This window comes from Octodon degus, unplaced genomic scaffold (genome assembly GCF_000260255.1).
Source record: "Octodon degus isolate 3935 unplaced genomic scaffold, OctDeg1.0 scaffold00171, whole genome shotgun sequence".
Classification (NCBI taxonomy): Eukaryota; Metazoa; Chordata; class Mammalia; order Rodentia; family Octodontidae; genus Octodon; species Octodon degus.
Window position 1 is genome coordinate 1,022,011 of NW_004524747.1, and position 22,299 is coordinate 1,044,309.

The following is a 22,299-nucleotide window of genomic DNA, read 5'->3' on the forward strand; positions in this document are numbered from 1 at the left end:
CGCCCCCTGGTGGGCTGAGCTGGCCACACACCACTCTCTCTCTCTCTCTCTCTCTCTCTCTCTCTCTCTCTCTCTCTCAAATAAATAAATAAATAAATAAGAAAAAAAAGAAAGATTAAACAAAATGAATAAGCCCCTAGCGAACTTCATCAAAAAGAGGAAACACAAAATTCAAATAGAAAATATAAAGAATGAAAAGGGTGCAATTACCACAGAACTGGTGGAAATTCAGAAGATTATCATTAACTACTTTGAGAATGCTAACTGTCAAAGAACAGAAGACACAGAAGAGTGTGTTTGTAGAGGCTTAAGCATCTTCTAATCTATTCCATTAATCCTCAGGTCTATTTTGTTGCCAGTACCATGCTGATTTTATTTAGTTTTATTTTTTTTAGTGGTATTGAATTTCTTTTCTTTTTACAACTTTTATTTATTTAATTTTCAATTATCTGAAGACAATACAACTTTCTTTTGAGCCAGCTCAGCACACACTGGTGGTGGGGCTGGCTTGCCTTGTGGTGATGGGGATCAAATCACGGTCCCTATGTGCTTGCTCAGCTTGCCTAAGCAGGCAATATATTATTATTTTTCCAAAATTTATTGAGAAACAAATAAAAGTGAGACAGTTTCAAAACAAATTGGTAGGACAGCTTCAATAATTGCCACATTTTATGCATTCTTCCTAGTGTTTAATTGTTGTACAAGATGACGACATGATATCCTAATTATAAACACTATTAGAACAAATCCCTCTATTCATTAAGAGAATGTAACTATCTATCTATCCTAACTACTTTGAATACACAGATACAAAATGGACATTCATCTGTATACTCCTTTTTTTTCAGTTCCATTATTTGAATAATAAAGGTGTGTTAACTCAGCAAAATATTCTAAAAGAGTGCAGTAGACCATAATAGTATTGCGTCTTCTGCTTGACTGGCAATGTCAGATATTGTTGACCTGAGTCCCCTGCATCTCAACATAATACCATGGTTTTACTTCTTATAATTTTTATATACTTTTCTGCTGGATGGTTAAGACCAAGGTAAAGCAAGATCAAGATAAAGAAACAAAAGAATTTACCAAGTGCAATGTCAGCCCACAAATTTGGAAAAAAAAAACATGAGAAATAAGTACTCAGGCAAAGGTTTGCTCTCTAGAATTTATAAAAGACTAAAAATCACTAGTGTCACAAAATTTAAAGACCCACCCCAGAAATGGGCATCTGAGATGGACACACACTTCTTAGTGGATAAAATTAAAGAAGTGAATAAATATATTTTTAAAAAGCTCCACAATACTACCCATCTGTGAAATGCAAATTGAAACAACATTGAGAAATCATTTCACTACAGAAATAATGGCTATCCTAAGAAATCAACCAACAACAAATGTTGGAGAGGCTGTGGGGAAAAAGGAACCCTTCTCCACTGCTGGTGCGAATGTAGACTGATGCAACGATTATAGAAATCAGTGTGGAGACTCCTTACAAATGTTAGACTGGAAATCCCATTTAATCCAGCTATTCCTCTACTGTGAATTTTCGCAGAGGATCTGAAAACATCATATGATTGTGATATATGTGTGCCTGTGTTTATAGCAGCACAATTTGTTATAGCTGAATCTTGGAAACAACCAAGATGCCCATCACCTGAGTAAAAGACAAAAGAGGTGTGGTATTTTTATACAATGGAGTATTACTCAGGTATAAAGAATGAAAAACTTGAAGCCTTTATATTGAAGAGGATGCCACTGGACAATAGAGTCATAAGTGAAATAAACCAGACATGCATGTGTAAATATCGTGTAGTTTCCCTAGTATAAGTACTCAAAAGAAGAAATACTAATAGAAAGGTATAGTACCACGAAAACGAAAGCACTAATTTGAGGACTAGACAATGAAAACCTATCAAGGAGAAGAGCTAGGAAACATGACAGGGGTAAGCCATACGTTTATATGTAGACAATGGGTAAGGCAATGATTCTGAGAATCTTCAGAAAATTTTTAAATCCAGTAGTTAATTAGAATGATTCTCACTCTGACTAACTATATATACAGACACCTGTGAACTAAACAACTGCACTGAACATGGCAATTCATAATAGTAGGTTCATGCATGGAGCTCCTATCATTCTAGTTGTCTGATTATGGGTTGCTTCTCATGACATGCCAGTTGCTACCATGCTGTCTCTCAGGTCTATGATTGTTCAAAAAGAAGGAGGTTGTGAATGAAGGCAGGAGACAGGAAAAGGAATGTTGTGGGACTGTCCTGCTACAAGGTTGCATATGGTTAGATTTCTGGACTTATGCATAAACATAAGAATTATATAATTCTATATGCCTATTTTTTAAATATATTTTAATTTTTAAATGCTTTTTTCATCATATTCTGTAGGGAATTAAAATTCAACATATCTGTACTTGATGAAAAATACCTGTTCCATGTTATGCCTAATATATTTGATATTCAGACAGATAGTGAAGTTAAGCTTAACATACTAGGGTGTATGATAATAACAATAAGCTTCTCTTCTGGAGGGTCAACAACCTAAGTTTGCAGACAGAAATTAGAAAAAAAAAAAAAAAAGGAGGACCGCAAGGAAAGACAATATTTTGGCCCTAGCCTTCCAAGGTCAATTAAGACACAGGATGTATGAGATCTTGTACTGTAAGGACATGCAACTCAGTAGTGTCCAAAATATTCTGATCAAGGAGATTATGGGGCCAAAGTGGAAAGTGATCGATGATAAGGTGAGTCACATGGAGAGAAAACATTCGCTCAGGCTTTCACAGAGAGAACACTGACCAAGCAATGACCGTGACTCATCCACATGGCTGAAAATGACAGAGAATTTACAATCTGCGGAACAGGGTCTCAGGATAAATCCTGAGGGGATTTCACTGACCTTATCAGACCCAAAAGCTACAAGTCTTGTAACATAGGTCCTGCTTTACCTTGGTCTTAACCATCCAGCAGAAAACTATAAAAACGAAATATAAGAAGTAAAGCCATGTTGTTTTGTTGAGCTGTAGGGGACTCAGGTGAACAATTTCTGACATTTCCAGTCAAGCGGAAGACTCAATATTATTATGGACTTCTGGACTCTTTTAGAATATTTTCCTGAGTTAACACACCTATAATATTCAAGTAACAAAACTAAAGAAAAAGGGGATACAGATGAATGTCTATTTTGTATCTGTGCACTCAAAATGGTTAGGATAGATATATAGTTACATTCTCTTAATGAATAGAGGTATTTGTTCTAATATTGTTTGTAAAGAGGATATTATGTCTCCATCTTGTGCAGTAAATAATCACTAGGAAGAGAGTATGCAATGTGTTAATCATTGGAACTGTCGTACCGATTTAATTTGAAATAGTCTCATTGCTATTTGTCTCTCAATATAATTATGTAAAAATATAATTCTTCTACAATGTGCTATTATTAATCTCATGATATGTAATAATTTTAGAGATATTTTTCTAAAATTCACTCTGTCTACATCTCATATCTTTGACATTTCAGTGTTTGTCTGCAATTTTTAATTTTCTATATAATTATTATTATTTTCAATAAAGTTAATTATGATTTGAAAAAAACCCTAACTGCCATCTTCATTCCTCATTCCACTGGAAAGAGGTTACATTAGACAATGTCTCTTGTATAACGAGGAATTATAAGTAGGTATGCACTGTGATGATCCTTTTGAGATAATTTGAATGAAATACTTAAATAATAAAGTGTTTTGGAAATAATGCTTTAATAAAATACATTGTAGGATCCCATTTTGTATGATTTTATAAGTGTTAAATATTTACACATATAATATATAATCAAAACGTTTTTTAAAGTACATCTCAACCATAAAGTAAACTTTTAAATGCTGTAGGATAACAAATAGGCTTTGCATTTTAAACTACCCTATGGTTATTCCTAGTTTGGATAATGATAACTAATATACAGTACTCATTTTTCAACTTAAATAATATAAGAAGTTATAGCAAGATGTAAAACCCAAACAACTGTAAAAGTAGTTATTCTTATAAATGAGTAATGCTAGGAGGCAAAAGTTCTTCCACATATTAATGAATTTGTACTCATGACAGCTATTATTCATATTTATTGATTTTCATTTACTTTTCTTCTCATTTAGGAAATAGAATTTTTAGGTTTCCTACAGCTCCATTCTTCTTCTTGCCTGTACCTTAAATCAGCTGCCATTTTGTCACCTATTTCAACAATAAAGCAAATTTTTCTGGGATAATGCAATGAAGGAGACTTATAAATTAATGTGCTTAAACCATCTCATTAGATTGATAGGAAATTAGATAAAGAGAAAAAAATGAAGAAACGGATAAGATAGAAGACAAAAGGAGAGAGGAGAAGGGGAGAAGGGAAAAGAATAGGAGAGGAAAGGAGAGAGGATAATAAAGAAGAAGATAGGAGAAGAAAGGTGGAATATATGAGAAGATAAAATAAGCGATGAGAAATAGGAGAGAGGAGTGGAGGAGAGCAGAGAGGAGTTCAATAAGGGCATCAGTTTTCCTGAAATTCTATTTCAATTATGTATATATTATTATACTTATTATTGAATTAAATGCATTCCTTATTATGGGTGATAATAACAAATACTTTTGAAAGCATTGATATTAAAAGTAGAAAAGATACTTCGAACAACTAAAGCAAGTGTATTTGTTGCTTGTGTTTTTTTTCAAAATGTGTTTATTAAACACATTTTTAATGTGCTTGAGTTTCAAGAAGTATGACATTTCTTTTGGAAGTAGTTCTTTCCTACAGCTTACATTTCCATAGAAAACAAACATGACTGGGAACTCCAGCAGTGAATCTTCAAAGAAAGTATGTTGCACAGCAAATTTTATTGATCTCTTATTTCAAACTCCACCAGCAGCCAATACTTCAATCTGCAAGCCAAATACATTTATAGACTCTGATCCAGAAAAAACAGGAAATCTTCAAAAGCAGACTGAATTTGGATACATATAAGGCAAACATGGACTTCTGCACTTAAAAGGAGACTATAAACGCACACATTCTCAACAGCAACTTGGAAATAAGTAAGCTTCAAATTAAAAACATCACTGTAGCCAATTTGCAGACCTCAGATTGCAGGTTTCTAAAGCACTTCCTTAGAAGTGAAACATTCTTCTCTCCTTTGGGTAACATGCCAAATTGCTTTTGTTATAAAAGTTGATGACTAAGTTGTGCTTGTATAATATTAGAGGCAACATGTTTTAGAGATCTAGAATTTAAAAAATCTGTAACTGTTCAGATATACAGTACTATAACATGTTTTATTGAACTATCTATTTTTACACAGGTATTGTCGTTCAATTATCACTCTTGAGATCATTCAAAGGATTTGCGAAATGATCTTTTTAGAAGAGTGATAATATCTGTGTCTTTGGAGGAGAATAGGCATAATTATGAATTTTTTTTTGGCGGGACTGGGGATTGAACTCAGGCCCTTGCACTTGCCATGGAAGCACTTATTCCACTGAGCCATCTCCCCGGTCCCTTCAAAATATTTTTAAAGACCAAGAAAACTAATATATATATATATATATATATATATATATATATATATATAGTAGTTGGAGGCTTTATTGGAAGTAAAGTTCCTGGGTTTCCAAAAGGAGTCTCAAGTGGGTGGCCACAGTGGCCTTTTCTCAGAAGTAATTTATACAGCAACATTACAATTTCAGTAAAATATGGATTAAAACTACACTCAACCTATATGTTTGCAACTGTATATGCTTAACTAAAATTGATCCAATAAGAAAATGAGCCACATTGCTTGGGCATGTGTAAAGATCAAAGGAAATCATGTAAAATGGAGGGGAATATGAATCTAGATATTCTGCTGACCCACTGACACATTTGTGGTCTCTCTGGGGCCTTTGCACCCACTGATCCTAATTACAGTATAATTTGAGGTTATTACTTATTTTTTAGCATTAATTATATTGTATTTGCAGTACATAATGATTATATTCACTGTAGGGAATTGTTACATATATATAACTTATATCAAATTTCTCATTTTCACTTCTCTCTCCACTGTCCTTTTATTTTTCCAGAATTGTATTCATTTAGTTATCTCATAAGACCTTATAAAATTAATTATTGAGCATTTTCCAGAAAGATGGTGAAGGAGCCAACAGCAGAAAAAGAGATTTTCTGAGATTTGATGATCCAGACAATAGAATATAGCAACATGAACAAGAGAAGGAGATAAGTGGATCCCTGGGACACAGAAAAGATATGAAGAACTGAAGCTCATAGGGAGATGAAAGAGGGAAATTTTAGTGAAGAATATAGTAGCAGGGTGTGGTTACTCCTCAAAGCCCAGGCTCACCCAATGGGAGGAATGGCTCAAACTTGCAGATGCACAATGACTACTGGCAAGTCCAGAGGCCTCCACAGAGCAACACACCTGTGAATGGGGCAGTGAACAAAGTGGACTATAGTGCCAGATAAGGTATTCAAGTTTAGGTGTCCCACAGGAGAGTGATTGGCTGGAAGCCATACTTGAAAAGAGCAAATTTGACATCGGAAATCAGATCAACTTCTGGCTCTGTGTAGTGGCTTCCAGCCAAGGAAAACCCAGCAGGAGGAGCAATAAATTCTGGAGGCTAAATGGGTCTGATTCCATCCACATGGCCAGAAACCAGATTGAACTTCAGTGGGAAAAAAATGGTGCAGGATCAGTGGGGTTATCCACTGTTCTGCCATAAAGCTACTGCTGGCTTGCTGCAAATAATCCCTAATGGGATCTTGACTCTCTCTATTAGCTACAAATGAAAGAAGAGATGCACTTTGAAGTGAACTATTTTCTTCTGCTTTTCTCTCTCTCTCTCTCTCTCTCTCTCTCTCTCTCTCTCTCTCTCTCTCTCTCTGTGTTTTCTCTCCATTGCTCTTCTTTGTATGAGTGTGAACATGTTTTCAACTTTTCTGTTGTTGTTGTTGATGATGATGTTCTATTCCATTCTTATTTCTATTCTTTTTTGTATTCTTCATGTTTCCCAAAGTATGCATGATCCTCCTTTTTCCTCAAGCCTTGTTTTTAATTTCTTCCTCTTCTTCCATTTTTCTAATTTCCCTCAATTGCTTCTAAATTTTCAAGACTTTGGGTAAAATTGCCATATTGAGGACTTACTTACTGCAGCCAATTTTCTGGTTCAGGTTGGATTTAGTTATATAACCATAAATCTGGTTCATATATTTAATAATGCTATAGGCAAGGGCCAAAGTACAAGAACCAGGGCCAAGTAGAAAGCCAAGATATAGATAATGTGGTACTCAGTGGGGACTCAGGCTTTCTTTGATTACCTATGGTAAATGAATTAATATGATGGACTCTCCCTTCATAATACCTTCCCACTTTTGTGCCTATTTGTTGTCTCTCCCTATTTCACATACCTGTGTTTCCTACTGCATTTCTTCTGAGTGTCCCACAAGCACTGTTTTCTTTATTCAGCAATGTCTTTCTCTAGTTTTTCTATTTGTGTTGGCACATCATTAAATGTTCATAACCATTGCAATATGCATAGTTTTTTTTTGTTGCACTAGTTCAAATATCTCCTTTTAAATAGATGACTTCAGTGCCTGGGGGCTGTGTAAATGATTTTACAAGGTTTCCAATGGCCACTGCATTCTGTTCAGCTTTTTCTTGATTTTACATTGGTGGCAAAAATCATCCATTAATTTCTCATGGTCTTCAAAGTTATAGTTTTAAAAAGTACCTTGCTTGGTTTCCTTTTGTAGCTGTTTGTGAATGACTAGGGCTATCTACCTGTTTTGTAACATAAACCACTCAAGAGTTTTTCACTATTTCTCAGAGATGGTTATGAATAAACAAGACATTCCTGGTTTGGGGGCAGTGGGATAGTGAGTAGTGCTACCTGAAAGACTCACTTTCAGTAGTAGATTTTGTTGCCTGTTTCATAGGCAGTTTTGTGGGACAAGATTCTCCATATTCATTACCACATTACTTTCTGGAAATACAGGGCTGCTGACAAGTCCACACTAATAATTTAAATACTGAATTGGCCAACCAGCTGTCCAGCTGTGTCTCATGACCCCAAGTATATGGCTCTGAAGATAACATCCTACTGCAGGAGCCTACTGGGAAACAACACAATAAAAGTTGGACTTTTACAGAATAAATGCAGCAGAATAACAAGCAAGTAGCTTTCCAAGCTGGGTTCAGTGCCTATGAGAGTTGTACATGTCTTCACCAGCAAATGTATCATCTTTCTGTAGAATGAACAGTGACTGTTGAAGGTATTATACTTGCTATTTACAAGCCAAATGAAGGCATTATTGGTTTAAGATAGGTTTACCATGTTTGAGCAGTAAATACTGGGTGTTTACCTTCCCTCTTTGTTAAAATACCTTGTACTACCATGCTCTGCATTGTCTGTCATACATCCTCCACTGCCCTTGGGCATTGTTCCCTTGCCACACAAGTGAAATAGCTAGATGCTTTTCTACACTTTGGCAAAAAGTGTGCCAGTTATCTATATTCACCCATCTTCCTGATGTCAGCATGTAACCTCTCTCTCTCAAATTAACAGATTGTTTCTTCTCATTCTGTTCTGTGTATCATTTCTTTATAGGAAGTAAAAATCATAAATTTTCATCACAAACATATCTTTCTGACATATAATCACATTCCATCTCAAATAATAATGACACACTCTAATTTTAGGACTTTTGCTCATAACTTAGATAGTTGATGCTGTGTTAAATGAATAATTTTGTTCTCTTTCATTAACCTACCATACCTTCTCCTTATTTCAAAAACACAAACTTTACTTTAGTAGCCTTCTCTTCAAAGTTATTTATTTTTCTCCCTTCTCAGGCAAAGTATATGACAACTAAAATTAAAAAAGGACAGATTTACTTTGACTCATACTTTATAGAAGTTTCATTCCATAAGCAGCTGGCTCCCAGGCAGGGTTGCATGGCAGAGGAGCATCATAGAAGAAAAAATGTTTATGGCAGGCAGAATGAAAAAACCAGTAAATTAACAAGCAGAAAATTAAAACAGCAGCCTTCTTTCTGTCCCCTATACTTTATTCAGGATATCAAAGTTCAAGTAATCATGATGTCTAGAGTTTTGTGGACACAATTTTAATAAAAGGAAACTTTACAGAGAGACAGAGGGAGAATGAGATAATAAGAGATAGATACAGACACAGATACAGTCAGAGAGAAATGATTTACAGTCAGAGAAAAAAGGACTGTGAGACTGTGACAGAGATGGTGAAGACAAAGACAGAAGAAGAAATATTTAAAGTCCTCAGAGGGGGTCTTTGTGAATCTTGAGGCTTTTACTGATTGATGTTCTGTGTATGGATAAAAAGACTACTTCAAACCAGATTAAAAATCATCATAAATATTCAGAAACATTGCAATGACTCACCCAGAAGTTTTAAATAACACACATCCTGAATAGTTAAAATTGGGCCTAGTAGAATCTTTGGGAAAGTAAAGTCCTAAGGTTAAAGCTCAACTACTTCCATGGTAAAAGCAATAAGTAATTTATTTGCTTTACAAAAAAACAAAACAAAAAAGAAGCATCCATAAAATGATTACAAAAACCTCATATCATTTAAATGGATAAGAAAACAAAGCCCATCACTACTTAAAATATATAACAAAATCCTACATATAGCAAGTCAGAATCTAAAATATCTGCCATTCTATACCAAAACAAAAACAAAGGGATTGAGTTATGAGTGGACAGGGAAGGAAAATGGGATAGAAATTTTGATTAAACTACCTTAAGCACCTATACCATTTTCCCACAAAGTGTATACACTGTGTACTAACCATTTAAACTAATCAAAAATATAATAAATTGAAAAGTAGTTCAATAAATCAGTGACATAGGATCTACAAATAGGGCAATAATTAATAAAAATAAATGCAGAAATTGTGTAGATGATAAAGTTATTTAACACATTGATTATGAATAGATACTAAAAATAGCATCTGAGTATCTAGGGTGGTAAAAAGTTTTCATTAAATATCTAAACTAAAATAAAAATATTATATTTAAAATAAATGCACTAGGTTGAATTAAAACAAGATTAAACAATGAAGTAAAGTATCACTGAATTTGAAGGAATTAAAGATAAAATTATCAAAAATAAATCAAAGAGACAAAAGTGACTAGTGTTCACGAGGAAAGAAAACAGACTAAATGTTAATAAAATACTAAAATATATGTAGCTAAAATTTTATTAAATTTGTTGAAAATGTGTAATGTAAACATACCAATTACTCAATGAATAAGTAGAATTTTTCAATAAAACTATAGATTGACACATAACAATGTTGTTAAAAACTTGTGAAAAGAAGAAAAGTAATAAATGAATTCTAGCAAAAAAGGTGCATTATATACAGAGAAACAATATAGAATACTTCATTTGAGAAAATAGTCAAGAGAGTGCAATATCATTTTCAAAGTACAGAAAAAAAAACAAAGCAAATCTCTTTCCTAAAAAACTTCAACTGTTTCATGGGAAAAACAAGAAACAAGTGTGAAATAGGTGATTTAAAATAACATGAATTTATTCACTCATATTTAAAAGTACCAGAAATTCAAAAATGGAAATGTGTTATCAGGCTTATTACACTTGAAATTTTAAGACACTATGCTTCGCTATTTCCTAGATTCTGGTATTTTCTGTAACTCTGGCATCCAGTGCTTCTAAATATATCATTTATATTTTTATGTGATTTTCTGTGTTCTATCTTCTTCTTTGCTTAAGGACAGCAATCATTAGAGTTTAAAAAAATTTTAGTACTTGTTTGCTGTACATAATGATTATAAACTTTGTAATGAATTGATATATGTGCATAACATATTTCAATTCTTTTTCTCCCCTTTTTATTTTTACAGCATTAGACTCATTTATTCATCTTATAAAACTTTATAATGTTAATTGTCATATAATTGTATTAAAAACCAGATAAGTATAGCAATGAACTTATAAAGTGTGTAAGACCATTGTACCTGGGCACCCTACACTTTTAGATACATCCGTGAAGGAGAGTATCAATGGATTTTAGATCAATCCTAATCCAGTGTGTTCTCACTTTAATCTTTGACTACTTATATTTGAAAAGACCTAATTTACAAATAATATCACTTTCCAAAGCTTAGTATACACCAAAATTGTAGCAAGCAACTCTTTAATCCACTATATAAATGATAATATTATACAAGGTAGTATTCAGAATGAAACAATATAAACAAAGATAAACATATGTCAATGTAATATTGAAGGAGTTCCATCAACTGATATGATTGAAAGGAGAAAAGAATGAAAGGAAACTAAGATAGATGAGATAGTTATACTACTGACTTCCTTCAGTTCATTGGAAAAAAATATTTTGTACTTATATTGTGTTGTCAGTTGTGGATGCTTATATCTTATAATATGAGCAACTACTTTGAACATAACAATATAGGATACATTAACCATTGCTATTCTCCTATTATCTTGTTTGAAAATTCTGTACTATTGTATTCATTTTCTCTTCAAAATAAAACAGGAAAAAATCAGATCCAAATTTCTAACTTTAAATAAACACATGATAAAATATATTTACAGGATTTCTGAAAAACACTTAACCCTCTATAATATCCATGGAAGCATAAAATTAAAAGGCATATTAGAAATGATAATGAACTCTATAGTATCATGAACCCTTGCACAGCACTTTCTTTCATGCAATATAGCAAAATCAAAAGAAATATCTTCAGTTTTCAATTTCTTCCATTACGTTGGAGAATGCAAAATGGAACTGGTTTATAATGCTCTGAGCTATCCATATTCTTCCTAAAGAGCTTGACTGTCAACTAATTGTTATGGTTTGTCTTTTGATGTCCTTCCAAAGCCTCATGTACTTACAGATTGTGCTTTTGGGGATAATTGATTGGATCATAGAAGTGTGATGCTCTTCAGTTGATTAGTCCACTGACATATTTATAACTAAATGTGATTCTGAGAGAAAAGATCTCATATGGAACATGGCCTGGAAGGGCCTATCTCTTTCTCACATCTCTTGGTCTAGATGTCTCTAGAGCTCTTTGTACTTTGCCATGGCCCTCTAACATGCAGCCTTGCATTGGATCCAACCAACTATGGAATGAACCTCTGCAAACTTTTAGCCAAAATAAACCTTTCCCCTCTAGAGTTTTGAGCACACTATATTTTACCTCAGTGATGAAGGAACTATGACCCTAAGAGAGCACATAAAACTGCAGAATGCATTAGTATTCAAGTATATGGTGACTGCATCAATGTGAACCCAATGGAGAATGAGGTTATGTGAAATGAAATTCAAAAGAATATGTAAGTCTCAAAGAGAATAAGGTGAAAGTACTTGAGAAATGAAGACATTTAAAATCATCCATGAACAGAAGAAAATGTAAAACAACACATATTTTCCGAAACAAGATTCAAGTCCATAAGTTAATTAAAAGACCGTCAAAACTTTATTCAGGCATTATCATAAGACTTAAAAACATGGGTTTCTAAATGGATGGTCAATTTCTGCTAGCCTTCAATTCAGAGATATAAGTTATATTTTCAAATTCACAACTTGAAAACAAAACAAAAAATAAATTACTAGTCACACAAAAAGGATAGACAACATCCACTGAGAGCATCAAGATATTTCTCTATAAACCATAATTGAAGAAACACGTGCATAGAATTGCTAGGCACTGACTTCAAAACAACTGTAAAAACATGATAATACTGCTGTGAAAACAATACAAAATAAAAAGCAGAGGACATGAGGAAAATATATTAAATGAAAGAAAAATAAAAATGTAGACAAAAAATAGAACATACCGAATGAAACTATTAATGTCTAGAGCTTAAAACTACAGAAATTGCATTAACAAATTGATAAAGCAATTCAATACCAGACTTGAGTCAGCAAAAGGAAGAATCAATAAACTTGGGGGTACATTATGTAAAATTTGGGGTATAGCAAATATAACAAATGAAGGATAATTATTTGCATATAAGGGACTTAAGAGACACTATCAAATAAGTGAAAGTGTGCATTATAAAAATTCAAAAATGACAAGAAAGTAACAAAGTTGTTACTTAAAGAAATTTTACCCCATTTTTTCAAATTAGAGGCAAAACATGAGCATGTAAGCTTAAGTATGTTATTGAATGTTAAGTAATATTCATCTAAAATGGCTCATATTATAGTCAAATTGTCAAAGTGCACACAGAAAAACCTCTAGATATCAGAAGAAAAATAACTGATCACATACGAGGAATCCTCAATAATGTGATTAGAGAATATTTCAACAGAAGCTTTGATGATCAAAAGCTGGTGGAATGAAGGATTAAAGTGCTAAAAGAAAAACATACTGAAAATTCTATGTCCACCAAAACAAAATTGAGGGAGAAATTGTTACCAGTTAAGGAAAACTGAGTGTTTATTACCATTAAGTCATACTGCAATGCATGGGAATAGGAATACTGCAAGTTGAAATGACATAAGACAATGATTCAACGACATCAAATTTTAAATTTTCCAAATATGAGTTAAAGGATAGATAAATATAAAATCTAATAATATAATCATTTTTTGTAAATAAAACAAATTATACAATTAAGCAAATAAAAACATGATATATAAAATATAATTTATGAAAAAATATGAAGTACAAAGAGAAATTTAGCTTGAAAATTGTTTTCATCTAGTATGCACTTAAAATACGTTATCATATTTTTATAATGTTATATATAATTCTCCTGGTAATAAAACTCCCACAGAATATATACCAAAAGGAAAGACAAGTTAATCATACTACGGAACAACAGAGTCACATGAATTAAAAGAAATATAGCATGTATAAAACTAAGAAAAATATGAGACATACAAAAACATAGCAAAATGATAAAAGTATGTTCTACCCATATGATCTTATTATATCCATTAAAATTCACATGCAGACATTATAGTCAATAAGATAAATGGGGACTTTTGAAGGATATTAATATATGATAATAGTACCCTCATAAATGTGATTAGCAATCTTGTGCAATAGCTAACAGAACAATACCTGAGTTCAAAATGTATTACAGAGCAATAATAGAAAAAAAAACAGTGTTGTATTGACATAAAAGCACAGAAAAATAATTGGAATAGCAAAAAGTCTCAGGAAAAACACCATCGTCTATAGCTGTCACATTCTAAACAAAAGAACTAAAATGATATGTTGGAAAGAGACTGTCTTTCAACAAAGGATGCAGGGAAAACAGGTCATCCATAATAAGAGTGAAGCTAGATCGCTAAGTTTACACAGGAAGTAAAACTGAAACAGAACAAAGACATTAATATGCTGCTTGAAACTTTGAAACTATCTGGGGAAAAAAACATACAGGATAACATTTCAAGGTATTTATATGAATAATGATTTCTTGAAAATGAGTCCAACAATGTAGGAAATTAAAACGAGAATGAATAAATAAGATTATATACAATTAAAAAGCTATTGCACAATAAATGAAGCCAATGGAGAGAGGAAACTCCTCTTACAGAATCACAGATCATTGCCTGCTAGGCTTCTGATGAAGGATTGCTATCCAGGGTAGATGAAAAACCGAAAAAAAAACAAGAACAAGTAATCCAATAAACAAATGAAGTCATAATCTGAGTAGTAACGTCTAAAAAAAGCACACATAACTAGCAAATATAAAGTGCTCAACATCTTTAGCCATCAGAAAAATGAAAATAAAAAGTATAATAAAATTCCATCTCATTCCAATCAGAAGGGCTAATATTAAGAAAAAAACAAATTCTGAGAAAGATATGGAGAAAAAGAATTCCTAGTACACTATTGGTGAGGATGCAATCTTTTACAGCTACTATGCATTTCATTGTAAAACGTCCTCAGAAAACTAAGAATATGACTACCATATGATTCATCTATACTATTTCTGGTTATATAGCTGAAAGAAATGAAGTTAGGGTGCTAAACATATACCTTATCCCTCTCAGTCTCTCTTTTGTTCCCCATTAGAATGGTAATGCATATTCTGTATCATTATAATTTGGAAATGTTTAACATTTGAATTTTATAAGACCTCATAGATAAGAGTTTGCTTCAAGTCTCAGAAGAAACTACCTGGGGAAGAGATGCATATGGATATTAAGGGGCCAGAGACAGAAAGTTACAGTTTATATAGAATGCACCCCGACATCTTGTACACTCATGAGTGAGGCTTTAGAGAGGCAAACAAACCATGGGGGAACTATAGTTAAATGTGATATGAGAAGGTGGTAACTTGTTAGAAAAAATGTACTGCAGGAATTGTGACCTGATAGAGTTTATCATCCTCCATGGTTCTTCCCTTCTCTCTCTGCTTTCTGGCTTGTATAGGGAAATCAACAGTCCTCCATGACAGGATCTTATCCCATCCTGATTCTACCCAGACCTAGCTACTATGGACTGAAACATCTGTAAAGGTGAGAAAAATTCTCCTTTTGATTTGTTGATGTCAATGTGAGATATGAGCAGCAAGAAAATAAGTAAGATAGATACTAATTTAAAATAAGGTAAAGTCATAAAGTCAAATATTTCATGTTTTCCTTTATATGTGAACACTAAAATAAAAGAAAATCTGAACAAACAAAAGGGACTTATCAACAGAGGTAAGATTAAGTATGTTGAGAGAGATAGTAAGGCAAAAGAGAAGGCAGTTAAGAAAGTAAACCTAATCAAAGCGAGATATGCAAGTAAGTAAATTTCACAGTGGAAATCATTGATTTGTACAGTAAGTATTAATTATTAATTATAATTTTTGAAACTATACTTTGGAAACACAGAGGAGACACTAAGGGAATAACTGGAAGAAAACTATAAGACATACACAAAACAAAGAAAAACTATAGCAAAAGTAAGGTGTACCATCTGTGATCTCAATATGTCCTTAAAACAAATCTGTTAAAATGCAATTGCCAACTTGAGATAGGTGTGGTCTTTAGAAGCTTCTTGAGTCATAAAGGCCGAAGTTCTTATGAATGAATGGCATTAACAACTTTAAAAGAAACAGCTGGTAAGAACTTTTTAATTCCATATTTTCTCTCCTTTGATTTTAAAGAAATCAGAGCAAAATCTTCAGAAAAATACTCTCCTTTGTTTTTAGCCCTCATCAGACAAAAATAACATGCCATGACTGTAAAATTAAGCTTCCTTAATTTCATAATTATTAAAATGAAATTGTATAACTGGTATACATGTATTACCCAATCTTAGGCATTTTATTGCACCAATGTAAATGAACTGACACTTCCTAATTAACTACATAGGTAGAAATAGATTAAAATACCTAATTAAAACATGTGAAAATGTTTTCCATTGCAAAATGGAGAAAAAATAAACAATCCACTTATTACATATTCAAGAGATTTGCTTAAGGTCCTAGCATTAGGTCCAGTCGACTAATCCCTTACTTTTCCTCTGCAAATTTGTACCTTAGCACAATAGTAGCCAGATTTATGTCTCACACATTTTCCTGAAGGATACAAGAAGCAAACTACGTGTTTATCCACTTAGTATGGGAAATAGCGAAGTAAGTACATTTTTACAAGAATGGCAAAACAGGATTGTTACCCACATTGTTTACATTTTGTGTAACTGGCTTTGCATATGTTTATAGAGCATTACAAAGGCTCCATCAGACACACATCACTACAAGATTTAAGAAAAACATCCTTTTGATATTTCTGGTAGAAGTAGCCTAGTTTAGTACAATGCTACATGAAAAACCAGATTTTCAAGTTTAGAAGGATGTCAACATGAATCATCACATTACTCAGGCATGGAAGATAAAGATGACCACTTATGGTAAAATATATGCCTTCATAATAGAAGAGCAGTGTACGTAGATGACAGCAATGATGGTGTTGATAATGACTTTGAAGTTGGACATGTAAGCCAAAGCTCCTATTGTGAACTGTCACAGGAAATGGAGTAATAATCAACTGATAAACACACAAGGAATGCAGACATCTTTGATTCAGATGAAGAAAACAGCTACATGAGTACATATTTGACTAGTCAAACTGGTGCAAAATGGCTACACAACCACAAGGAACAATTCAATGTTAAAACTATATAGCATAAAATGCAAATGAATTATAGCAGAAATTACAAATGAATTGCTGCAATTTCAGAACAGAGAATTGTGGAGTACAATGTTTGGAATTCCAAAAGATACAACATTGGCCTCACATATAGCAAAGCAAAACGTACTGCTGATATCAACATTGCAACACGATGGAAATACTGAGAGGGAAATCTAAAAAAATAAATAAATAAAAAAGAAAGAAAGCCTGATATGGAGACTTTCTACCACAAAATCAAAGGTGCCATCTTTGTGGCTGATTAGTCATGCAGCAACTATACGTCAGATCCACATGTGCAAACATCATATTATCTTGCTAGTGTGAGAAACAGAAAGAGTAATGAAAATCTAAAAGGTACAACAGATATTGTGAAAGGGAAATAGATGGAAATTCAATAGGAAGAAATTCAATGGAAAGGAAAAACTGGGATGAGAAAAGAGACAAATGAAAGAAGGGAGGAATATGTATATATATTAAATTATATTTATATTTATATGTATATATGCAGGATAGTTTGAATAATTGTTTTGTCAATTTCTTTTGGCCTTTTGAAAGGAACAGTTAGTGCTTAATTTCTTTTGCTCTGATTGTTTTCCTCTTTTTAATTTCTTTTAACTTCTTTATTATGTTTTTCTTCAAATGAATATTTCATACTTATATAAGGTAATCAGAACAACTAATTTAAAGATGACGCCATTAATACAGCAGCTATTGTTTAATTCCTATTACTTTATTTTGGTTTTTCCTATTATTTTTTAATGAAACTTGCATCATTTTTGATATTTTTCTCTCACTACTTTGTATCCTTTCAAAATTAAAAAAAAAGAAACTTAAATAGTTGGCCAAAGGTTGCAGTTCACTCAATCCTAAATACATGTGAGTGGTACATAGTTCCAGGGTAAATACTGAGGGGATGTGATTGACCTCATCAGTCAGCAAACATTACATTTTTAGTTATATAGGTCTTGCTTTAACTTGGTCTTAACCATTCAGCAGAAAAGAGTAACCATGAGGTATAAAAAGTAAAGCTATATTAATATGTTGAGCTGTAAAAGGCCCCATTCAACAAGTTGTGACAATTGCAAGTTGTGCTGATAACTCGCTACTATTATAGACTATTGGACTATATTGGTTTATTTTGATGAATTCAAAACCTACAATATTTGGGCAGGAATCAAGTATGAAAAGACACTTTAAAGACATCTCCAAATACAGCTTCTCTAACAGCAATGGAATACCTATCATCTACAAAACAAAAAAAGAGGATATAAATAAAGGAAGACTTTGTACTGAAAAACTGTATATATGTATGTACAAGATAGTTAGGATAGATATATAGCTACTTTCTCTTAGTTCAAACAGAAGAAAGGTTTGTGCTAACAGTGTTTAGACAACATTTCATGTCTACTCCTTGTCCTCTGAGTAACTACTATGAAGAAAATAATATGCAATGTATTAATGATTGTAACTACCCTACTAAGCTGTTTATGAAACTGTTTCATTGTTATTTTAAATTTTTTCATTAAAATGAATAAATAAACATTTGTGACATGAACAATTTGGTAGTTTACAAATAAGCACATCTATTGACATAATTTATTAACATATACAAAATATTACAAAATTTCTTACAAGAGTATAAATGGAGCTCAAAATAATCATTTACAATAGAAGAACAAAATGTTCCTACCCAGGCAACTATGCAAAATGTTTGTGATGCACATTGGTAAGCTGACACATGAATAGATAGTATCACAAGATAATAATAGGAAAACAAAAAAAAACCAAAACATCAACTCTGCTCTACAACAAATGAGAAGACAAAATATATATGCTATCAGAAAGTGTCACTTGTATATGAATCATGCACTTGTAACGCATGAAAAGTACCTTAAGTGTGGCAGAAGAAGCAAAGATTATTTCTGTAGTAGACTTTTGATTTTTTTATATTATAGTTCACATAACTTTTTTATTTTTGATGTTATCTTCTAGTTTTTGTAAGCAAGTAAACAAGGGATGTGAAAATTTTAATGTATGTTATGAGCAATCATTACATATTATATTTTGTTTCACAGATATCTTAGTACCCTTATAAGTTCATGTTGTACAATGTACTAGAATGCTCCTTACAAAACTAGAAGAGAAGAGAGAAAAAAAGACAACCACCACATAAAAAATAAAAATTAAGCACATATGCTGTCAGTGTAAGCAAGATGTGTGCATAGAACATACAGTTATTTTTTTCTGTGTAGACTGCCTTGGCTGTTTCATTTGAAGGAAAGCTTGCTTTTGTCAGAGAGTTCTGTTGTTATTTTCATGGAAATTTATATAATAATTTATTATTGACGTTCTCTTTTAGGTTTTGTAAACTTGTACATAGCTGATGTGAAAATGTTGACGCTTATTCAAAATTCACTATACATATTAATAATTTAATACTTTATTTTATTAATATTTTATGTTCCTGTTAACTACACATTGTGTACTACAGTAATCTCTAGACAAAAGAAAGACCAGGTAGATGTCAAATATGTCCTACTTAAAGGAATGAGAGCAAAATACATGTGCTGTCAGTATAAGAAATATATGAGTATAAAACGTGCTATTGCCATGTGGCCAGATTGCTTTAGGTGTGATAAAATAAAGATTATTTTTGTAAAAAGTTCTGTGAAAATTTTCATTGTAGTTTAAATAAGAAAACTTGTGTTTTTGTTTTTTTAGATATTGTACATCAAAAACCAGTTGATCTTCACATTTTAATACATTTTTATAAATGACAAATATTAAACATTCAATCCTTTATTTTTGTAATATTTTCATATTGTGTAACCATTAATACAATAAAACTCAAAAAATAAGAAGTCATAATTCATCAATAGAAATATTCTAAAGAGTATGTGTCTGACAGTTGTCCCGAACCAGCGGGTCCATCAACGAAGGTCACCTGGGAGAGGAGCGGGGAATTGAAGAGGGGACAAAGGACAAGAGACGTGAGAAATGGAGACAAGACAGGATTCTGATCAAGTCTCGTTTATTTAGGGGAGGTGCTGGGTATATATAGTGGAGGCATAGGGAAATGACGTCGGTGGGTAAAAGGCGCGAGTAACTAGGCAACGGGGCTATGACAGGAAGTCCCACCTCCGGGGCTTAGCAGGAGACTTATGGGAAATAGGCAAGGTAAGAACTAGGAACCTAGCTCAGCAGAGGTAGGGGAGGAGGAAGTCAGCCTCACTAATGACGCTGATGCACCAAAAGAATTTTATAGGTCAGAGGCATTCAGGTGACCATTAAGGGCTATATGGCATGGAGTCATAATGTGGCAGATTCACAGGATGTAGAAAAAGATTCACTTGCAATAGTATTGGAAGCCTGGAGTGATTGTGCCTCCCATAGACAGTCCCATGTTTCTGTGCATTTATGACAACATAAGTATTATGCTCCTATTAAGATATAAGGTCATGCTGAGATACAAAAAAGATAGCAAAAATATTCCACACAAATGACAATCACGAAAATTATTATAGCTCAAGCTTTTAGTGTGAACTGTAAAAATCTGAAGCAATATGAACTGTACAGATTTTGCCAAGTTTTTGTTTCTTTTTAAAAATTTTCCTGATTGTTGTGTCATAATACTGATTTTGTCATAAAGTGGTACCATTATTGGGGTGAAATAATCATGTTAAGAAAATTAATATACACCATAATAAAAATTATGGAAGGTACTAAAAATGATTCTGGAGGAGATTTAGAATAAATCTCTGATGATCAAACAAGTTCCATTCCAGGAAAGGTTTCCTAAGTCAGATTTGTTCAATCCAACACAATGAGTCTTATACAACTTTGACAAAAATATATAAATATAAATAACAAAAAACTGCTGGGGATATATCTCAAAGTCATAAGCACCTGCTGGACAAGTGCAAGGTCCTGAGTTTGATCCCCAGTACAAAAAAATCATGAAAAATCACACAATAGTGTAAATAAACAATTTTTACTTTTAGAGTTACTTTACAAAGGTAAGGTATACAATGAGCAACTTCCATAATTGGTTCACATCTCAGATGTTCACAATGTGAGGTCCATTCATATATATGAAACTTTGTAACACAAATGTTCTGTTTATAAGTTGGGGACTAATTATACCTATACATACTAATATTAAATAAGTACATTTTAAAATAGCAACTTAATTTTATGTTTAAGGAACTAGAAAATAAATGACAAAATAAATTCAAAGTTTGTTGGAAAAGAGTAATGCATAAAGCAGTTATACCTCAAATAAAGAATAGATAAATAATACATAAGCCAACGAAAACAAGAGTTAATTGTTCAAAACCTAATCAACAAAATCAACAAATTTATGCTTCATCTAAAAAAGCAGAGGTGTCAAATGAATAAAATCAGAAGTGATTTTATGAGTACTAAGAACAACCGTACAGTAGTTTGTATAAGTTATATAAAATGGATAGGATTTGGAGAAACATAATCTATCAACATATAGTAGTGAATTTGGAACAACAATCAAAAATTTCTCATAAAAAGAAATTTAAATACTTGAAAAACCAAACGTCCACAACTCTTCCAATGATTAAAATAAAAAGACACATCCAGTAATATAAGACTTGCACTAATCTGATAACATAGTCTATGGCTTTTCCTAACTAATCCAAATTTTGGGAACATATAGTGTGGTGCTCTTCTAAAAATGCTAATTGTGAGAACAATGGGAAAGAGACCCATAAAAACTGACAAAATTCTTGACATCACACTTCTCATTACAGTCCTAAAATCCCATATGTGTAGAATTTTTTAGAAATGCACCTCAAGGCAAAGGGATAGCATCATTTGTATGTCCTCTATAGAGAGCCCTTCTGCGTCCTCATTGTAGCCCAGTAAATTTATATTTGTAATGCCAGGGGAAAAGTTATTGGAGGCCTAGTGTAATGGTGCATGTTTGTGATCCCAGCACTTAGGAGACTGAGTCAGGTGAGTCCTTGCAATTTTGAGACCAACCTGGTCTACAAAGTAACCTTGAGGCCAGCTTAAGCTGCATAGGAGATCCTAACTCAAAAAGAGAAGAAGAAGAAGAAGAAG